The sequence below is a fragment of the Heliangelus exortis genome, chromosome 16, assembly GCF_036169615.1.
Source record: "Heliangelus exortis chromosome 16, bHelExo1.hap1, whole genome shotgun sequence".
NCBI classification, from domain to species: Eukaryota; Metazoa; Chordata; class Aves; order Apodiformes; family Trochilidae; genus Heliangelus; species Heliangelus exortis.
In genome coordinates, this window is record NC_092437.1 from 5,937,468 (window position 1) to 5,959,124 (window position 21,657).

Consider the following 21,657-nt stretch of genomic DNA (forward strand, 5'->3'; position numbering starts at 1 on the left):
GCAATATCCCCCTCTCTGGCAGCATGCTCCATGCACAGTGCTGCCAACTTTGTCATACTGTGTTTTATACTCATCTCCGGCCAGCTCTGAACATTCACTTATGATATGACTAATCCTCTCTTGGGCCTGGCCACACATCCTGCACTCTGGAGTGAGAGCTTTCCAACCAGCTCTCTGTGCCATAGCCTACCTTCTGCAAATAGCCTGGGTAGTTCTCACTGAAACCTTGGTTTCTTCTTTAAGGCTTTCTCACAAGTTAGATGTCTTCTTGATATAAATTTCTTTCAAGATGTTCTGTGAGTCTGTCGCAGCAGGACAGATCTGTTAAGAGGGCTGCAATGACCCTCTGATCCTTCTTTAATAACACCATCCAAAAGGCTGAGCAGGTCAAATCCTGTATGAAACCTTCGGGTGTTTCTGTTGCTGACTCATCAGAATAGTTTTGACAGGGTGGAAGCTGCCCTACAGAAAGGGCAGAGCTGCCTACCGAGGTCACTGTTAACCAGGTGAGCTGACCAGCTCTCATTTTTTGGTGTCTTTTGTTACATCTAGTCTTGGGACCTGGCTTTTAAATCAACCCGTCTGATGTAGGGCTGAAACAGAGGAGGAGCAGTGCTCCCAGCAGGCAGCCACTGCGTCTCCTTGAGGCTCACCCTGAGCCCTGTCCTTCAGGAGGGAGCTCAGGTTTCTCTGCAAACTGTCTCCTGGTTTCCTGTTCCCAAAGTTGTTCCAGGAACAATCAACGATGGCAAGGGGGGATGCCAGAACAAAGTTCAGGAAGCGTGTTTAAGTGGTCTGTGAGTTTGGGGTAAGGCAGCAGCATCATGCCCAGGAAGACTTGCATCTGTTCCATGAGGAGATACTCTGTGTTTGTGTGTCCCTCGTAGGAAGGATGTTAATTATTTCAACAAGTTTATTCCAATTTGACTCATTTTCTGGTAACTGATGGCCTGATTCCTACCTCTTCACTCCTGTAAGTCATGGAAAGTCAGTATGTCTCTTTCTGGAGGAAAAGCAGAGAACACCTTCCCATTTTCCATGTTGCCTATGCACCACGCAAGGTACCTAATCAATACCCTGCTGCCTGGCTGTTTTGGCAATTAGTAAGTGTACAAACGAAATCATTATACAGCAGACAAGTCCACTCTACACATCACTGTGAGGTCAGGCTTCAGCAACAGTTGCTGCGTGTTGCAGGAATTAATCAGGTTTGAGATGTCCCCAGCTTACTCTCTGTCTTTATTGCTGCAATCCTTTTCCTCTGGGACTGAGGGTTCATCCTTCTGATGAGCACACCCCTGAGAATGTAATACACCAAGAAAATATAAAGCTCAGCCTATTATTAATTATTAACAGCAGTTGCCTTTGAAGAGGCACTGAAACAAGAGGAAGGTTGTACTTACAGACAGGACAGTTCTGTGAAGCAGACTATGTTGTGGGGATCTATTGATGTAACACCTGCAAAAAGAAAGCAAACTCTTAAAGGCTGTGAACTTAAACAAATAAAATCCAAGGTAACCTAAAAGGTAAAATGTGAAACTAGAAAGCAGCATTCAGCCTGTGAATTTGTTCAGGCTCTGTAGATAGACAAGCAGAGTTTTCCTGCATGTGCAGTTAATAGCAAGACAAGTCTAAGATGAGTTCATCTTCAATTTGTTACTTGGAAAACCTTTCCAGTGCAGGTGACAAGTCCTGCAGAACACAACAAATCTATCTTTGCTGTAATGTCTGTCCTGGAGATGATCTGAAGTAGAAATCTGAAAATTAAGGAGGATTTAGAAGTGGAAGAGAGGCTTAGTCTAGTGGAAGACATCCTATTATTCAAAACCCCTAGAATAACTGAAAAAACTTATGAATTACTTGTTTCAGGAAGTCAGAAATTTCACATCTTGGTAAACTGGTTCTAGCCCTGCCTATAGTTACAGTATAGATGTAAAAGTACAGCTTTCAACAATGTCAAAGGAACAGTTCATTGGCTTCCCAGCTTACACTAGTTTTATTTTGTGGCAAAAAGTGACAGCAAGGATAAGGTCACTATTTCATCTGAGTAAAGAGTTCATGGCACAGACTGGCAGCTTTTTGAAATGACTCACAGTTTCAAAGACAGAGAAAATTACCTTGAAGATCAAACCATCTGCTGCCTTATATGGATACTGTTGATCCACATGGTGCTTGGATCGTGGATAGTGTGGGGCAGATTCAGGCTTAAAAACACAAATTAAGAGGGCTTCACAAAATGCAGTTTTGTGAAGGACACTGGTTTCTAAAGGTGTCTAAAGGACACTGGTCCTTTTCTAGGAGGAACAGTTCTAAAGGAAACTGGTCATGCCCACAGACACTGACTATATAGCTACCCCACTGCACCTGTGCACAACAAACCACAAATCACTCATGGCAATGTGTTCAGATTCATTCAAACTCCTTAAGCACAGAACATCAGCAGAAGGAACTTTCCATGTGTACTGAAGTAAGAGCTTGTAAAGCTCAGCTACCTGTTAGGACAAGGTACAGCTGTACCAGTCCAGGAGATGTTTGCTACATCAGGGCCATCAGAGAGCTTGCTGAAGCACTGAGTCTGCAGCAGTGTCATAGCTGTTCGGTTTGTTACTCCTCCATACATCTCCTCTACCACTCTTGCTCCTCTGTCAGCCAAGCAGAGTGGGGAGGACTTCAGATCTGCCTCTGCCTGACTCCCAGCAGGGAATGAAGGGAATGGAGAGTTGCCTTTCCCTGAGCACTAGGCTAAAAACCTCTCTATATTTTTATTCTATTGCTGCTACCATCTGCAACAGGGGAGGAAAAGTGAAGAGGTTAAAAAGTAGAGTGGGCCATCTGGGAATGCAAAAAATACTGAGGAAGAGAGGCAATAACTGAGACTGCAGCATTAAAAGAAGAGACAAGGACACATAAGCAAAAAAACTTGGATCAACACCAGGAAATATGTCAGCAAGGAAATGTAAATGAGTAAAATTTGCATTTATTTGCGCCTTGGGAAGGAAAATAATTGATTGAACTCAAACTCCCATCCCTGTTACCGTAAGTGATCTATCCAAGCTGTGTTCACTCCTTGTTGCAAAATACTTGTGGGTCAGACCCACTCATGAGCTCCCGGCACTGCCCTCCCACGGGCAGTCCTGCCTCCAGTGTGTTGGTCTGTACTCAGTTTCCCAGGGTGGGTGGTTGCAGCCTGGCATCTTTATTCAAGGCATCTCAAGGAAAGGATTTAGCTTTTCCATGGGGCTCTGTAACTGCTGTTCATGGTGTGGTGGGAGCCACGTGGGGTGCTGAGCACCCCTGAAAAATAAATCATGCCACCCACTTTGAAAACAAAGCTGCTAGGGCATGAGGAGAAGAATCTACATTTGAGAAGTTTGCTCAGTGTCTGTGTGATTGAACACCCACTACAGGCTGCGAGTGTTTCCCATTAATTTCAGCTGAATCAGGTTCCATCTGGTCTCTGTTTGGTCCTTTACTTCAGGTCAATACTTACTTTGTTGTCATTCCTCTGTTTCCTACACTGAAATCTAGATTTAAAAGGGTGACTAAGTGCCTAATTTCAGCCACAGATTCATAGAGTCATAGAGTAGTTTGGGTTGGAAGGGACCTTTAAAGGTCCTCTAGTCCACCCTCCCCTCAAAAGCCAATTAATCTCTAAAATAAACAACATGATATACCAATAAGGAACAAAGGGTAGAATTAGCTGCATTTGAATTATATTTCATATATAAAATGTCTTAGCACTCCTAAAATGTCTTATACACAGGGTCAGTAAATGCTGTGTTACTGTTACTGCAGAGCAGGCTTTCACCTTCCTGCCCTGGGCTCATGAGGACATAGGGTGAACAAAGCCACCTTCACCTAGGTGAAGTCTATTTTCCATATATAAAGAGGACAAAGTCTTTATGTGGGAGATAAAGCACACAGATACGGCCATGGGAGGGAATGACATCCTGGTCTAAATCTCGGTTCTGATTGATACTTTTCCAGTCCATCTTTGGTTCCCATAAGCTAGAGGTTGAAGTTCTGGACTCTAGGAGTAAAGCTGTGCACTTTGGTGTGTGTAGCTGTATAGATAAGCATCCAAGTTACTAATATCCTGATTGACTCTATGCAGTTGTTAGTTATCCTGAAGAAATTCCCATGACATCCTCATCACCTCATCCAGAATTTGTCCTCTCTGGTCCTGAAAATGGAGTGAAAGGTAAAAGCTTGGCCACAGCAAGAAGAAGGGTTCAGAGGTGACAGGGACTTGGCTATCTGTACCTGAGAGTACAGCATTTTGTGTTCAAACTGACATTGTGGGTCTACATTGAAGTGGGACTATTTGCTCCTGGGTCTATTCCTCCTACAAACTTCTGAAGGCACTCATGTAGGTGTATTTTAGTAGTAACAGGAGTCTGTGCTCTGGGGAGACTTACTGCTCCCTGACAAGTTGGCTTCACTGAGCACAGAACCAGCCGGTATCTCTGTCCAAAGTACAAAGTTTTCACTCTGTCTAATACACTTTGACTATATTGGTTTTCAGTGCTGTCTCCCAGTTTTCCTTCAGGAATATAAAAATATTTTCCTGTGTTTGTTGTTGTTGATGGTTTGGTTTTTTCTTTTTTTTTTTGGGGGGGGGGGTGTTTTTGTTTTTTTTTTTTATCTGACCACTGACCATGTATGAGTTTCCCTGCAGTGGCTTGCTGAGTCCTAGAGCTGTCACCTGAAAAAATATTTATGGCATCAGGTGGAAAAAAAGCACAGTGCCAAATTCCTGCCTTTCAGAAACCACTACAGAGGATCTTCTACTACTACAGAGGACCAATCCAGTTCCAGTGATTTTACTGGGCTTTGTACACATATCTAGCATTATCCTGCTGTGTAAGAGGTGCCACAAGTTGGACTAGAAAGCCACTGGGATTGCACTTGTGAAAACAACAAAGCAATATTTTGATAAAACAGATTATTTCCATTTCTTTCACTGCTTTTCCTACAGTCTGCAGATACTTCCTGCTTCCCCTCCATCCCTCTCCAGCAGATAAAGTGACACGTTTGTTGTTGAGCTCACTGTGGCACCTTTAGCAAGCCAGGGCTGTCATGGGACTCCCTGCTTAGAGCAGGTTTTGAAGGATAATACACAGCATAAATGAGCAGTCTTGTTCTGTCAACAAAAGTCTGTGTGTTTATAAGGACCCTCGAATGTGTTTTTAAAAACACTTGGGAGGGTATTTTTAGCCGTGAGAGCCTCTCCAGCCTCTCCTAACACACTCATACTGTTCCCAGCACCATTCTCCCCCTATCCCAGGCGTGCTGCAGCTCTCTGATGGTGCAGCTCCCACCGAGGGATGTTTCTGCAGAGGCAGAGCCCTGAGCAGAACGCGGTCTGCTGTTAGTCAGGCTGCACTGACATCTGTTGGCTCTTATCAACCAAGGTAGGAAAAAACAAACCCGGCTGGTTTCATGCGCTGAGATAGTGCCTGAGGGCAGAAACTGGGCGAGCAAGGCTGCAATAACACTGGCTGGCATCCAGGGGTGATAAGTAATTCATAGACAGTACTGTCCACTGGGCAGGGTCAAATCAGTTTAAAAGCTCAGGGCCTCCTACACAGTTGGCGATGCACCATGTTCCCTGTGAAACGTGCAATTCCCAGCAATCATCCTCCCAGTTCTGTGGCTCTCCTCGTAGCCAGAGACAGCACAAGTTGCCTCGCTGAAGGGGGAGGCTGAAGCCAGCTTGAAGAAGCTGTGTGCTTCACTGCAAGCATGTTGTTCACTCCACATGACTAATTAAACCCGTAGGACATGAACAGTCATTTCTGAATCAGTGTCTGAAAAGATCACCAACCTTTTGGAAAAAAACAAGCAAGAGCAAAGTGTTTCACTTGAACTAGCAAGGTCTTACTCAGATGTACAATTCTGATAACACAACTGTATATTCAGTGCAGTAAGCAGAGAACAACTGGATGTCCTGGAGTTTAGCCAGCATCCTGCTTTGGTTAAAAGCCCTGTCCTGCAAATACTGTACTCATGTGTCAGTGCTCTTATTCACAGAATTAACACAAGACTTAACTGAAATGGGTAACAGTGCTACCCACTGCTCTGTCAGGCTTAGTGATGAAGCAATTACAGGCCTCTGTTTTTTAAGTGACTAATGCTCCAAGTGTGGCAAGTTCCAAGTCTGACTGTGCAGCCCAAGGGGTTTTCTGAGAAACATTCTGCAAAGAGAGTGCCTGGCCCACCCGGGCACCAATGTGCCTGCAGCACTCTGCAAGTGAGAGAAAGAGAAACGAGTAGCATGGAGGTATTGTGAGCACATGGGAAAGGCACACACAAGGGGACTTTAACAGTAGTAAGGACTGAAGAGGCAAACATGAGGGATATGAAGACTACCATTGATTTACTTTTCTGAGTGGAGAAATATTCAGAAATCCTTCTCCCTTCTGTTCCTCACAAATATTTGTTAAATGCTTGGGTCAACAGCATTATGAAGTATAATCTAATTTCTTAAAAGTCAAATCTGCTCTTTGATTTTAAAGGTAGTTTGTGCTGTTTAGGTTTTGAAATAATTTAAAATATAATTAGCTTATTTACAGCTTTGTAAATCTCTCCTGGTTGGCTCCAGTGTAAATAGGTTGTTAAATTCTACCAGTAAAGACTTCATCATTTCTCTGAGCACTGCAGTTTAATGTTTCCCATGGAAGCACTGAGCCAGGCTAACTCTGCCTGCTTGACTGCATTGTTCTCATGCAGCTTTAAAGGAGAAAATGGAAGAGAAACAAGAGCTACTTTCTTGGTAAAAAAAGCACTAAACATGAAAGCATGGCTGGCCACACAGGACAGGGGAGGTGAAGGCTGGTATCTCCACCTCCAGCAAGCCCCAGAGCAGCCTGGCAGCTCTTCCACCCAACACCTCTGTGCCAAGACACTCAAGAGCCAAGATAAAGAGTTGGAACTGCCAGGACCAAGAAGGCTGAGCAAACCCAGGGCTCTCAGGAAGGTACTGCAGTGGCATGCCTCAAAGAAATGGGAAGCAGAAGCCCTGCAGAGGAGCTTAGGCTCCCACTTACACCTTCTCTTTATATACACCCACTGCCTGACCACCTGGTTGTCCTCTCACTTCTCCTTAGGACTGCAGAGAACAGAGGCATCAATTCACCAGAGCTGCAATTGCAGTGCCACTCTGATTCTATGTGCAGTGCTTCCAGGGCAAGACTGTGGGTGATGGGGAGGGGAACAGTGGGAAAAGCTCCCCAGAGCACAACTGCTGCTGCTGCCCTGCATCACACATGGCACTTAACCTCAGGCACTTGTGTCCCAGGGTGGCCACAGGCACCAGCCCCTGGTCACAGCAGTGACAGGACAGATGTTGCTCTTCACTTGCAGCAGTACAGCTTACACCCTTAGCTCATGAAATCTGAAGCTCCAGCATGAGCTGCAGCATGAGGAAAGCACAGTGTTCTCCCAGGAGGCAGTTACAAGTGCATGCAAAATGTTTTTTAAGCTTTTTCTCTGCTCCATCACTGTGAAATTAGTTTAGCTGCCAGCAGCAAACTGGAAAGCCATCCTTCCAACCGGGTGAACCTGTGGAAGCCTCTCAGCCGCTGCAGAGAGCTGAAGTCCTCTAGATGTCACCACTGGAACGGGCTGCAGGGACACAGCCCTGAGGGTGTCCCCCGAGAGCAGAAGCAGAGCTGCTGCCTGTGAGGTGCCCAGCTCGAAAGCAGTTTTTGAGTCGCTAATGAGGCCCCGGTGTATTAAAACCAGCCTCATTAAAAGTTAAAAAAAAAAGAACAAAATAATTTAATTTCTTTTTCAGCGTTTCAGCTGTTACTTCACTCTGTGCTTTCTCACATTTGGTGTCGAACCAATCCAGGTATCTGCGTGTTCTCCTATCCTGCTGCAGTGCTCGGGTTGCAGGCACAGATGGGGAGTGTTCTGTCACAACCTTTCTCCTTCTGGTGCAACAACAAGAAAAAAAAACCAAGAAAAATCCACAAAACAAACAAACAAAAAACCCCAAAAACAAACAACAACTTGGAAAAATACTATGTCCCTTCATGTGTCTCCCTCACCATGTATTTTATTATCTTCCTGCTACATTTTTCAACTTCCCCAGGTTTCCACAGCTTTGGAGTTGGTTAACTCTGCCTGAATAAAGCTGAACCACAGCTGATTGGGGTACCCAAGCAAGAGATTTGTGTTTGTTGGGACAGACAGACAGACAGACAGACAGACAGATACCCTTCACTCATGAGGATCCTGTGCTGAGCTGAAGACCTGCACTATCTGCTGACCCAAATAGAAAGGCCCCAAGTGAAAGAGAGAGCAACAGTGTCAAGAAAAAAATCTTCAAGCCTCTCATTTATAAAACCCTCCTGGAAGTGCAAAGAATTAACGATTTCCCTTTTTGTTATTACTGATGAAAAAAATGCAAGAAAATGGAACAATTAAGACAATGAAGTCTTTTCACATTAAGAAACTGTTTCATCTGGCAAAAAAAAAAAAAAAAAAAAAAAAAAAAGGCACCGAAGCAATCAGCAACTCTCAGCAATGGGTACAGGGGCTATAAGAGGAAAAAGACACAAATCTATAGTTTACTGGATGTGAAAGAAAGTACTGCCAAAGGATTCTTGCTTTCAGAGCCAGAAGCCAGAATTTTAGTATTCTACATGAACAAGATTAAATCTATATCTACATCACGAATTCAATCATCTTATCTACAGCTGGTTAAAACACACAAAAATAAGATTTTAAAACATTAAATTTTCTCCAGAGTTAGCCTTTGCCAGGAAAAAATAAAACCAAAACAAAACAAAAAAAATTTTTTAAAAAAAGGAGTAGATTTTAATCTACTTAAGACATTTGTTCAAAAATTTACTGCCACATTTGAGTGACTCTCCTGTCTCTACTCAGGACACACAAAGATGACACTTTGCTTAGAACTTGTTCAGCCTCCAAGGTCACAGAGTTTGTGCCTTCCTTCTAGTCCCCTATTTGCCACTCTCCTGTCTAGAGCCACAAAAATCAACTAGTAAATCACCATAGCATTTTTCCTTTGCACCACTTGAGAACCTTTAATCTGTTTCTACAGATTAAACAAAGTAATTTGTGCTGTTACATTGGGAGATCTCAGCCTGTCCATCAAGTAGCACTCAGGTCCCACAGATTTAGTCCAGGCTGCTTTGTACTAATGCTGAGCTGTTGTTTTAAAATACACTTACCACCCAAAATATAAATATCTCTCATATGTTAGCCTGCTTTGTTTTTTGCACAGAGTGAAATTGACAATGCTGTTTAAAAGTGCACATTATGATGCACTGACTGAGGCTGAAACCCTGTCCCAGCAGTGGCTCGGCCACGTTTGGTACCCAGGGTCAAACACAGCTGCATCAGCCCCACAGGAGGATGAGGATGAGTCAGGCAGCACAGGGAAAAGCAAGGCAGTGCATTAGCTTCTAGTCATTTCTAGAAAGTGAGGTGTAAGAAGGGACAAAACGTTTGTATTTTGGATTATAACATCTTATTGCTTTAGTCAGTCCTTTGTTTATACAATAGAAGAGACTTTGTTTTCTGTTCTGTTTAAAAATGTGCTTTTCCTTGCAGTGATGTCAGTCATATCTTAAGTGGTACTTGTTGCTGGACAGCGAGGGAAGTTGTGATGAGCTTTATTAATGTTTGCTGACAATATTTACTTGTGCTCCCATTATGAAATAATTCTTTCTATGGCCAGCGCTGGAGTAGGCATCTGTGGTCCTTCCAACAAGATTTTATGTGCAGAATGCAATGTTAACTATTATTCAGCCTTCACATGTCACAGAGAGGTTTAGAAGACTGAATTAAATTCCACTGAGAGGAGAAATAACTTGGAGATGAAATATGTAAACAGAGGGGTGCGTGCAGCCTGCAGATCCTGGATTGACTCACTGGTGCTAAGGACTTCAGAAGGACTCGTTCCTCTGCAGCACTGACACTCCACAGAGAAAAACTCCCTTTGGGTAGAGCTTGTAATTAAGGCACCAGTCCCTGAACTGATTCCCATTTCAGTGTGGGAGCAGCAGGCAGCTGGCAAGGGCTGGAGGAAGCCCTAGGAACTGCTGTGACTCAGGGTACAGCCTGGCCACCTGCATCATTTCAACTGAGCGTATCCATCCATTTGCTGATCTGTGCAAACATGTTACAGCATTCTGGATAGTCTCTGGGATGGGAGCTCTGGTTCACCCTGTGATTAATTTCCTTTACAGCGAACAATAACGTGAAAGGAGACTGCACACAAGTACCAGCCACAAAACAGCTTGTAATCGGGGGGTTTTGGCAATTATTGTAAAGAGCTCTGTGTTTTCAGAGCTGCAAAGTTCATTCGTAATCAATTTGGCAACAAAAGTCACAGACCCACCATATCCTCTCTGTTGGATTATCTACTACAAAATCATTAGCCAAAGATTAAAAGGAAAATTAACAGATATATTTCAGCTTTCACAGTCTAAGTAGTAAAGGGCTTCAGTAAATAATTAACATGACAGAAAGAGGATTTGCAGTGTGAGGCAACAGTGCCAGTGTTACTATATCAACTTAATTGTGTTTTGCCTTGCTGGATTATCCTGCTGAGTATTGCTAAGGATCTCATGGCTTGGCTTCACGAATGAAGATTTCAGAAGGGCTCTCCCCATGTTTGCTGCAAGCAGCTGATGGCTGCTGTGGGTCAGGCAGGGTGGTTGCCAAAGGCACAGCAGAAAATGTCCTGTGAGGGGACAGCCAAGGCACGGTTCTTTCTGTGCTGTCTTTTCTCCTCAAGACTGATTCTAAGAGTGTTCTCAAAGGAGGCAGCACTGTGATGGATGCTGTGTCTCCTTGTCTCCTGACTGGAGGACAGAGTGGAGCACTGATGGCACTCAGGATGGCCAAAGCTGAGGGATTGTTTCAGGGGATCCTTAGGGAGGAGGTGATACTCCATCCTGGAGATGTGCCCTGCCCAGCACAGCTGTGTCCTCAGTAGCATGGCCTCAATACTGGTGACCCCTACCTGTTCAAGGACAGGAATTTTGGTCACATAGTCAGTCCAGTGGATATTTAGGATTGTACAGAGGTGGCACTAATGGAAGCATTCAAGGAGTCGCAGGTGGTGGCAGTAGATGACCCATGATTTAGACTCATAAAAACGAGTAGGCAGTACATGGGCAAGGATTTACTTTGGAAAAAATTATCTTAAAGTCAAAGTTTTCCCAAAGCTTCTTGTTAATAGAACTTTAAAAAATAATGATTGATGATTATGACAATTAAGAAGGGGAAAAATTAAATACAGGCTGATTTACATAAAGAGAAAAAAATGTTAAAGTTACAATCAAAACTAAGTAGAGAAGTCATGTTCCTGTTTACGGCTGTCTCACAAAAGCATGGGATGGTTTATGGAATGACAGAGAAGAGGGATGGCTTTGAAATAAAATACCTCATTTCCAGAATCAACAGCATTGCTGCAGACCAGGAACAAAAGGAGCAAGTGGACAACAAAATTCACTACCTGAATTAAGACTGCAAAAATGCAATTGGGATGAAGTTTGCTTGAAGCATATACAGGAACTAATGAAACAGTTCAAAGGAGAAATTTCACATTTTCTGGCTCATCATGTAGCCTAAGTGATCTCCTAGAAAAGGTTCTCCCACACCAGTTGTCAATGTTCAATACAGCATTTAAAGACTCAGATGTCCCTTGACCTTTCTGGAGACTTCTGCACTGCTGTATACTGCATGTCACCAAGTCCAGACTGGATCACGTTTGCCCCCCCAAAAAAGTGTGTCAGAGACATTTTAAGCTTTGCTTAGCCATAGCTTGGTTTTCACATTTCTCTTCAGACAGATGTTTGCCTCCTGCTTTTTGTGGGACTTCTAATAGAAAAAATTTTAGGAGTGCTGGGGAAACTGTACTCTTACTTCCAGCTAGTAACATTGCTACTGGATGGAATGTAGCTGTGATATAGAAATATGATATCCTGGTGTGATATTTAATGTGGGAGTGCAGCAACAAGACCTAAAGTGACCATCTGAGAGAAGCCTGGAGCTGGGTAATGTGCTACAGCTGACCAAGAGTAAAGAGAATGAAGTGGATGAGAACTGTCTCTTATCAACACAAATGAACTCAGAGAAATTGATAGCTATTGTTTTTCCTTTCCTGCTTTTTTTCCTTCATCCATTTCTATTTCTTAACAAACAAATCCAATATTCAGAAAGCAAACCCCATGATAGCCATGCCATCACTCAGCAACAGGGAGGCCTTGGAGAGCAGTTCCAGCACCAGTGCACCAGAAACCTCTGTGGGAAGATGAGGTTATACCTGCAATACTCTTGTGTTCCATTTTTCAGCAGCTCATTTTGAAAGTGGGAGCTGGCAGGATGCTCCCTGCTCACTGTGTGCACACAGCATTTCCTGCACAGCTCCTGCCAACACCGTCAGGGTACACAGCTCTCCTTGGTCAGGTACAGTGCTCCAGGAGTGGGAATTACATGACTAAGCATGAGGCAGACTGAAGGGAGGAAGGAAAATCAATCTGGCTTCATGGCAGGTGCTATATCCATTCACTTTTTTACTTGATAGGCAATATACGATTAAAGGAGGAAGTTTCAGTGTCAGACAAGGTCTTAAAATACAACTCCACCTGTCATTTGCAAGAATTTTGTGATGATACAAATAAAATATGCTTATCTAGTCAGCTAAGTCTAACCTGATTTTGCAACACCCTAAGATGGCAATTTGTATCTAATAATTTGTATAATGTTTGCTGGTAATTTTAATGTACCTTCCAATGTCACATCTACTTCTTTCTAACCTGGGACAAGAACAGCATTTGGAACAGAAAATAAAAGGCACAGGGATTGTGTAGACAAATTCTGTGTGCTGGAGACCATGACCAGAAGGGCCAAGAAACAAAAAGGGTGCTGGGCCCTGGCTGCCTAAGGGACTCTGTCCCACTTGGTTTCTTTCAGACAACACAAATCAGAATTGAGGGTGCCCATTTGTTTCATGCAGTCACACAACATTTTTACTTTACTGATCAATCCTTAGGTTTGCTTTGCAGAAGGAAATGAAAAGGATAACACAGTGCATCACTTTTCTGACATATATGATTCCAAGGCCTGCTGGAAAGTAAACATTTCTTCCATTGTGTGTTTGTGTTGCCTTGCAAATTTGGAGCACCAGATGCTGTAACTGTTCCACTTTTGTTCTGCTGATTTGGTCCCACATCATTCGGGTGTCTCATGACCAGAGGCTCTGTGCCTTGCGTAGTTCCCCATTCCTTCCTGCTCATAGGAACATCCTGATTGTCCTAAGTTTCTTTGCAGGGCTAAATATCTCCCCAGAGGAATTCCTCCCTACAATCCCACAATCAGCTCTTGTCAGCTTTGTCTTGAAAGCATCCTGACTGCCAAGCATGCCTCTTGGCATGACGGTAGGAATTGCTCAGGGCTCAGCTAGTTCAGCTGGTGATGACTGTGACAAGAAGAGACCAGAAAGCATCTTGAATAGATGCTTACCCTGGGTACCCCACCACATAATCTCCAGAAAAATCAGGGCCATTTTCTTGAGTCAGAACACAGTCTTAGTCTGAAGAAACTGGGAGACAGTCCCATTTCTCTTGACACTTCTTGGAGGAGCACTATTAGGGACAGCACGTGGGCTTTCTCTGTTGGAATAACGAGCCATCTTTTGATTTTACAGTTAAAGCTGAGTGAAGCCTTCTCAGTGCCTTTTGATGAGAACAAAGACCAACCAGACATTTCACGTTATCTGCTGCAGAATCTCGCAGATGTTTCCTTGCAGAAACCTTAAGCAGAATACCAAATGTTTCAGCATCACATACAAAGCTGGTCCAGAGCCAAAACTTTACAATGTTGTTTTGTGTTTGCCTATAGTATAGCATGTGCCTGTCAAATCCACTTCCTGTTTTGGATATTAGATCTTGGGATGGAGAGCTTCCAAATACCAGCCAAGTCCAAAGTAAGCCGTGCTCCATGAAAAATAAAAACATAATATGAGAAGTATAAATACTTGGATGAATAATTGTCTCTCTATTATTTCCTGACTTGCAAGCTTACATGTGTTCATAGGAGGGGGCAACTTTAAAGGACATAATGCTAAATTCCTGCTGGCCAAAGAAAGGAATGTGTCTGTTATTCTCACAGCCTTTTTATCTTGCAAATCAAAGGAATAGCTAACAAAACATGCATTTGAGACCCATTTCTATCCCTTGTGATAATTCACACAATGGGCTTGGGATTCAGTTTGAGTTTGTCCTGTTAAGAATGCTGAAGTCAAAGGGAATACTATTCTGCTAGCACTGCTGATATTTCAGATAGATATGCAGAGTGGATAAATGTTAAATTGTTTAATGCTAAATGTTATTAAATTGTTTGAGATGTGTAATTCAGAAAGAAGTGTTTTGGTGGGATACCCAATATTATGAGTGTAAAAGTCCAGTGGGGAAGAGAGTCATGTGTGTGAATGTGAATGCCCATAACAAAAAAATAACTGGTACCAGGCCTAGAATCAGTGCCTCCTTGCCTTAACCTCATGGCTTTGGGAAAAGTACTTCCAGATTTGCAATCTGGATTTATTTATTAGGGCTGCTTTGACAAGAAAAAAAAATTGAAAAATATATAACATGATAGAAGTATTTTAATAGTTGAAAAAAAATTAAAAAATAAACATTTGTCATTTCATAAGTTAGTCCTAAATCAAATCTGTATTTTCTGATAATTTCTGTAACACTGAAGTTGCAGACTCTATACTGCAGAATTGTCATGAGGACAGAGTTCATAATATACTGAATTCAGATGAAGTGTACATGTAATTTAGAGCAGTTATTACTTTAATTTTGTTCTCAGCCAGTAGGATGAAACCAGTCAAAATAAGACAGAAGCAACGTGCAAGTTTGAAGCAAACCACTCCAGCCCTGTGACCCTATCAGAGCAAGAGCAGCATCTCTAATTTGCTGGTAAAAAGGAACATGAAGTTGTATCTTTGCCCCTGCTAATTCCTTGGGTTATGCGGAAAAAAGGTGGCCAAAAAAATAGTGGCAATCCTTTCTGAACCACACCTTGGGGAAGTTAAAAGCCAATGAGCCATTACTAGTAGGAAAGATGATGTGTACAAGTAGAAACAACACACCCTGCTGGAGACGTGTCTCTGCACACAGCCACGACCTGCAGGAGTGAAACATTCCTGCTCTCCAAGAGCTGCACCAGGAGCCATCCTTGCTGAAGGGAAGTCTGTGTATCTTAGCAAAATGTGTACAATTTTCCACTCTGTCCCTCCCAGACACTGCCGTTGCCCAAGGTATTTCAATATACATGGAAAATTATTTTCTTCCCAGATGTTCGTATTTAGAGCTCAATTACTGCCTTAAACTATACTAAAATGACATTAAAAGTAGTAATAAGGAGAATAAAAAACATTAACTGCATGCTCCATTATGCTATAGCTAACTTGTACTAAAAAGTTAAATCTTGCACAAAGATGTCCAGCAGCACAGGCACAATTTACAGGCACAGTTCCTTTGGGTTTTAAGGAAAATTTTCTTTCAAATAATTTACACAGCCCTGAACTCCACCATTTTTCAAATTGTTTTAGTGATTCAATCTGGTGGTTACCACCTCTTTGAGGCCAAGCATGAAGAGGAGGAGGACCTGAGGCACACAGGAAAGGATGGGCAAGATATTTGCCACTTGGCAAGAGCCTTCTGTTATCTCTGTCCAAAACGGTTGCTATCTAACAATTTTCCAAAACATCACACATGAGCCACAATGCTGAAAAAGTAAGTGGAGATGAAGCAGCAGAAAAGATGGAAACTGGAGACAGTATGAAAGGCAGGATGCCAGAGATTAACCCTTCTCCTGGCAGAAGGATCCTCCCAGCCTGGAGAACAGTTCAGAAGCTGCAACAGGTCACATCCTTTTCCCACCAATTCAGGGGCAAGAAGCAGGGGGCAGGCCAGAAAATGAAGGTTCTGAGGTTCTGTTACCATCACTGCCAGCGAGCTGGTTCTTAACAGGCAAGAAAAACTTCAAAGCAAACCCACCTGCTGCATTAAGCACAAAATAGGTACAAAACATCCCAACAAAATATTATAATAAAAGTAATTAATAGTTTCCAGTCCTCTAAGAAGGACATGGATCACATGTGGACTGAAAAAAAAAAAAAAAAAAAAAAAAAAAGAAAAAGATGTAAATTAGTTGTCCTACCTGAGCATTACTGCAGGTGCCAGAGGTCTGTGTCTGCCTCTGCCAGGACTGTGAGTAGTGCCACAGGCAGGAGCTGATGCTCCTTTTTCACCTTGTATGGTCTCTGTGGCCTTTCAAAGAAAATTGAACTTTTGACAAAGTAATCTGGCAAGTGTTTAGTACCCTACTTGGTGTGTACGTGCAAATCTTTGTGATGTAGGAGGGAGCAGAATAACACATCCTTTTAGTACCTACAAATCAGCCTACTATAAACCAAATCAGCCTACTATAAATCTAGTATCCTGGACGGTGATTATCAGTGGCTGAGTCAGTTAAAGCTTTTATGAAATATTTTTTTTAACATGCAATTTTCATCTCACACCTGCAGTTCTTAAGAGGTTCCATTATGCCATCCCCTGGTCTGATTTACTTAATCATCTGGGTTAAGAATGCTGGTTAGCAGCCTTGCACTCTTTTTCCTAGAAAATTGAAATAATTCATTTGAACTCCCCTCCTCCCCCCTTGGTTCAGGATATTCCATGACACTGAACAGGAGCAGTCAGAAAAATTTTTAGTCTGCCTTGTGCTTTGCTTTTCACAACCTATGGTGTCCAAGTCAGACAGACTTCTCTGTTCCACGATCATTCTGAATCACAGAATTTCTGCTTCATTCTCACTTAGGCTCTACCCATTTATTTTTTTTTTTCTGGATCATTTTATCTCTTCCAAGGTAAATAAAATCCTTCTGATGACAGCTATTATTTATATGCAGGTACCTTTTTCTTACTAGTGCTAAAGTTTTTCTTAGTATTGAGGCGAGCAACTTGGCAAACAAGACATTTTTAAAGTGCAATGGATGTCTTTCATGATCAATGTTAGAGTGGATTAGCCAGGATATACGACAAACATTTTGCTCATGAACTGTGGACAATATATTGACTTGAAAATAAGAACTAAATGGAGTAAAAAGAGAAAAATATTTATCTACCCTAAAGTTTCACTGTCTTTCAAAGCAAGACTTGTTCTCCAGCATTTTAAACCATTAAGAATGTCTGTTGGAACCATCCCCTATACTTAAAAGATCCCTAGATTCCTCTGAGAGTAATTATAGTCTGAAATTCCAGCTAATTTGGTTTCTTCTCCCCCCAGATAGCTGTAGTTGTCAAATATTTTCACAGTTTGAATTTTTTCCCTGGACCACTGAATTCTATTGTGCCATCAATGCAGAGGAACCATTCGTTCTGCCAGATATTGCTGGGATTGAGAAGGTAGCTGGCTGCATGCACTTTGATCCCATTCAGCTTCTTGCTTTGCTACTTCATAGATCAACCCTGAAAATAATTTTTCATACATATGGAGGGAATTTTTTCCTTTTTCTGATGCATACTTACTGTTAAATTAAGAGTTTGAATCTTCTTGATTTGAAGATATCTCACAGCTTTGTAAAAGGCTAAGTCACACATCTAAGCACCACTGTCCCTATGTCCCATGCTACACCACACAGCTGTCTGAATAAAAGAGTCTTAATTCCATTTAGCTGCCTGATTTGCACTACTGCCAGGGGTATGGTAGGAAATTCCCCTGCTCCACAGCCACCCTTCTTTCTTTGTCTGCTGGCTTTTTCATTCAGCCTTCACAAAAAGGTCAAACCTGTTACTTTCCAGAAGTCACATATTTATTCTTTAAAATGAAATTCTTTAAAATACTCCAGCAAATCCTGTGCTCAGCACATTGCTTTAACAGCAACTACATGACTCAGCTTCGGTGCTTGGTCAAAGGCACCTATTCTGGTTTGTCAGACCAAACCAAACCATGGGTGCCTACAGTATGACCCAAAAAGGAGCACACAGAGCAGTCCTGCCCTGGTTTAGCTCAGGACATTTGCTATTGTTGGAAAGTGCACCAGAACTTCTTTGCAGAAAACAAGAACAAAGCCTGAATGCTATTGTGTGACCCCCCCTACACCAACCACGTTTCTGTCTGCTATGGTCAGCCTTCCCCCTCCCTTCATGGAGGGAGGACTGGCCCAATTCTGAATAATTCCCCCACAAGTATTTCAGACACAGTCTCAATTCTGGCAGTGTCTCCTACACTAAATTCTCTCTGGTGCCTGGAACAGCTGCCTATTCCTCCAGCTTGGGCCTTTGAGATGTAAATAGTGTAATCTGACTTCAAGAGGTAAGGAAATATTAGCAGAATTTAATGTAAATATTGTATAAATCATCCCAAAATAGCATGGCCACGGGATGAGCCAAAGACACTAACTGAAAGTTAAACAGACTAAGTAAATATAGACTAAATATATTCCCCTCCTGGAATTGCCACTGGAATGGGTCCAGACAGGAAATAGGTTAAAATGCAGTCTTGTGGCAGTTATATTAAAAAGCCATTGGCTCATTTGGTGACATTTATAATAAATTTTATGTACTCCATACATCTCTAATACATGCTGAGTTAAATATTATAAAATCTATAAAAAGATTACGGAAAAAATGTCTGGCTTCATACGGGTGGACACAGCTTGGAACTCTTTTTGTGGGTTTTATGTAAGAGAAGTGTTTGAAAGAAAACATGAAAGGAAAAAGAAAAACCCTCCCACTGCAGTTTTAAAAACTATTACTTGCCTGTCCAGAGCTTTGAAATCATCACACATCAAGGCAACAGAACTTCCAGGACACAAACCACAACAGGAACTAAGGAATGAGATGTACCAATTCCATCCCTTACACATGCAAATGTAAAATAATCAATTTGATTGTTTAGAGTGATTTTTTTTCTTTTTTTTGCAGCTTCTGAATCAGCGTAGTGTAAGTATAAGAAGATCATTTCTTGCATGGAGGCTTTTTTAGCAGGTTTCTGGCCCTGCTGCAGAAGCAGTGCTGGACCTGGCTCACACCCGCTCAGGGGCAGTCCTGCCCAGCAAGAGTTAATCCCTAAGCCATGCTTTGCCTCAGTCCATTTTTCCACTTGGACTGAGCCCTCCATAAACCTCTGCTGACCCATCTGTCCCCAGTCCCCTGTTCAGACAGTATTTAGCAGTGCCAGAACATGGTACAATATGCTGTTAGCCATTATAATTTGCTCCAGGCAAAACGCAGCCAAGTCAGAGAAGGCCTTTCCTGCAGTCAGTTCACAAGGTGAGGCCACGGTCAGGCTTTCCCCTCACTGACCCCTGGACAACCATAACACACCAACTCCTCTCCACTTTAACCAACAAGCCAGCAGATCGCCCTTGTCCTTCCTCCCCAAGCCCACCTTGCAGTTCATATCAACCAACTGCCCACAGGACATCGTTGTCACCAAGATAAAGAGCAGCACAGGCCTGCTGGAGCCATCAGCCCTCAGAGGACCTTAACTCACCCCATGCCTCTGTCAGCTTCCACTGGAACATCCTCTGAGATCAGCAGCACAACCCCAAGGAAGAAAGAAGAAAGTCTCCTGGGGAAGTATATTAGCTTGTGCCTAATTGTAAACCTGCTCTTCAAAGTGCTGGGCCCACAGCTGCAGTAATTTACACCCTAATTCCTACAAGGCAACCTAGAGAGGCACCTCCCGGGCCTTCTGCTGCTTCTGGAGCCTGGTGTCAGCTCCAGTGTGACCCCGCTCCCTCTCCTGGGGCTGCTCAGAAGGCAGCTGAGGAGTGGGAAGACACCTGAGAACCCAGAGCTTGGGAGCCTCCAAGTTTCAGTCCTCTGCTTGTATCCTGAGGTGATCTTCAGCAGCTCCCTGTGCCCCGGGCTGCCTCAGTGTCTCTCAAGGGTTGCTCCCTCAGCATGGAGGCCCCAGGCCCTGGTGGTGTCACAAACCCACACAGGTGCTTGCTGCCCAAGTGTTTATATTTAAAGTTACTTCAGTGGTGCCAGAGGATACTACAAGTGCAGTCACCTAAACCCCCTGAGGCCAACCTCTGGGAGTGCTTCCTGTCACCAGTGGTGCTGCTGTGTCACACAAAGGGACTGTAAAGGTCAGTGTAATTATTAACTGTGGAGGGCTTGGTCAGGATAGTGACAGAGGCACCAAAAACATCAGATAGCTTTTGCAATGTGCCCACTGCAGGCCACACAGTGATGAGAATTGGGTGGCAGAGATGGAATTCCAGCTGTGCTGCTCAGTGCAGGATTATTGCTCTTTGGTAACTATCCCAAGAATTAGTTTCTGGCACCAAGTATCTGCTACTTCTAAGGCACTTTTGGGATGTCTTGTTGTTTTGTTGACTGCCTCCAGGCCTCATACCAAGATAACTTCAGGGCAATGATGCAGCAGAAGCTACAATCACCCATTGCCTGAAAAAAGGTAAGTAAACCCAGGAGGTAGGGGAAGGGCATCTTGGAAGTTCTACTCATTAGGGGATTAGGAAACACCTTGAACTGAACATTAAAGATCCCAGTGCAAGTTCTGTGAAATGCAGAAGTGAATAATTTACTTGATAAACACAGTTCACCAAAAAAAAAAAGAAAAAAAAAAGCCTTGATTTTTATTTTGTATCTCTGAAACAGCTCCTTCTGAAGAAGCATTAGACCTTTTTACTATTAGGTGTTAGATTTATTTTACTTCACTTAAGCAAACCCAAGCTTGTTCTTAAATATTTAGCCTGTTTGCTTTTAGGTATTTCATATTAGATTTATTTAGTATTAGGCATTTCTTTTTAAAGATGGCTTCTATTAAGTGCCTTTCAAATTAAATCCAGCAGAATGACATGCTTTGACACACAGCAAAACTGAAGAATATGATGATCAGTTGTTAAAATCTATTTTACCCTTTTACCCCTTATTTTTACCCTTTTATTTTACCCTGAGCTTGCTGCATTCAGTGAATAACATTAAAATAAAGTGTTATGCCACAAAACCACAGGCTACTTTTTGTGTAAAAACGTGCTTCATTTTGGCAAAACACTGTATTTCAAGATTAGAATTGATTAATTTGAAGAGTGTTTCTACAAGATGGAGATTGAGGACTTGATTTCAAGAGCACTGAAATGAGAACACTTTGCCAATAACTTCAGTGATCAGACTGAGTCTGTAATGACAGTAACTTCATCAACACATTTCCCACAATGTTTTCTTGAACCAGACAGTGCTTTATCCTGAATGTCTAGAATGACCAAAGGTATCACTCATTTATATATACAGATCTCCTAAAACTATGATCATGTAGGCCAGGGAACCAAAAACAAGAGAGAAGTAAACATACGAAGTAAAGAAGTTCTGTTTAAAAAGAAAAAAAAACCCAAAACCCAGTTATATTCTACTCAAGGTTCAAACACAGCCATAAAACCCAAATGAAAAATGCTGTTTCTTCTCCCTTCTGCGTTAAGCTGTCCCTGAAGTCTTTAATCAAAAAGACCCATGCCTAAACCAAATGTGTACCTCACCGCTGGAACCCTAACTGAAACCTAGCAGCAGTTCTCTCCAGAGATCACCTCTGACACAGGGAAAGGTGTAATTCATCACAACTCAGCTTGACTTT

The 21,657-nt window shown here is 42.6% G+C and overlaps 1 long non-coding RNA gene across 1 annotated transcript; it reads right to left on the minus strand.

Annotated features, from left to right (window-relative positions):
• Window positions 1-870: 870 nt before the first annotated feature.
• Window positions 871-20,056, minus strand: LOC139803653 (uncharacterized). The gene is made up of 3 exons (XR_011729097.1): window positions 19,552-20,056; window positions 1,404-1,458; window positions 871-1,003 (listed from the first exon to the last, which is right to left on the minus strand). It is a non-coding gene; the product is annotated as an uncharacterized lncRNA (long non-coding RNA).
• Between the last annotated feature and the right edge of the window lie 1,601 nt (window positions 20,057-21,657).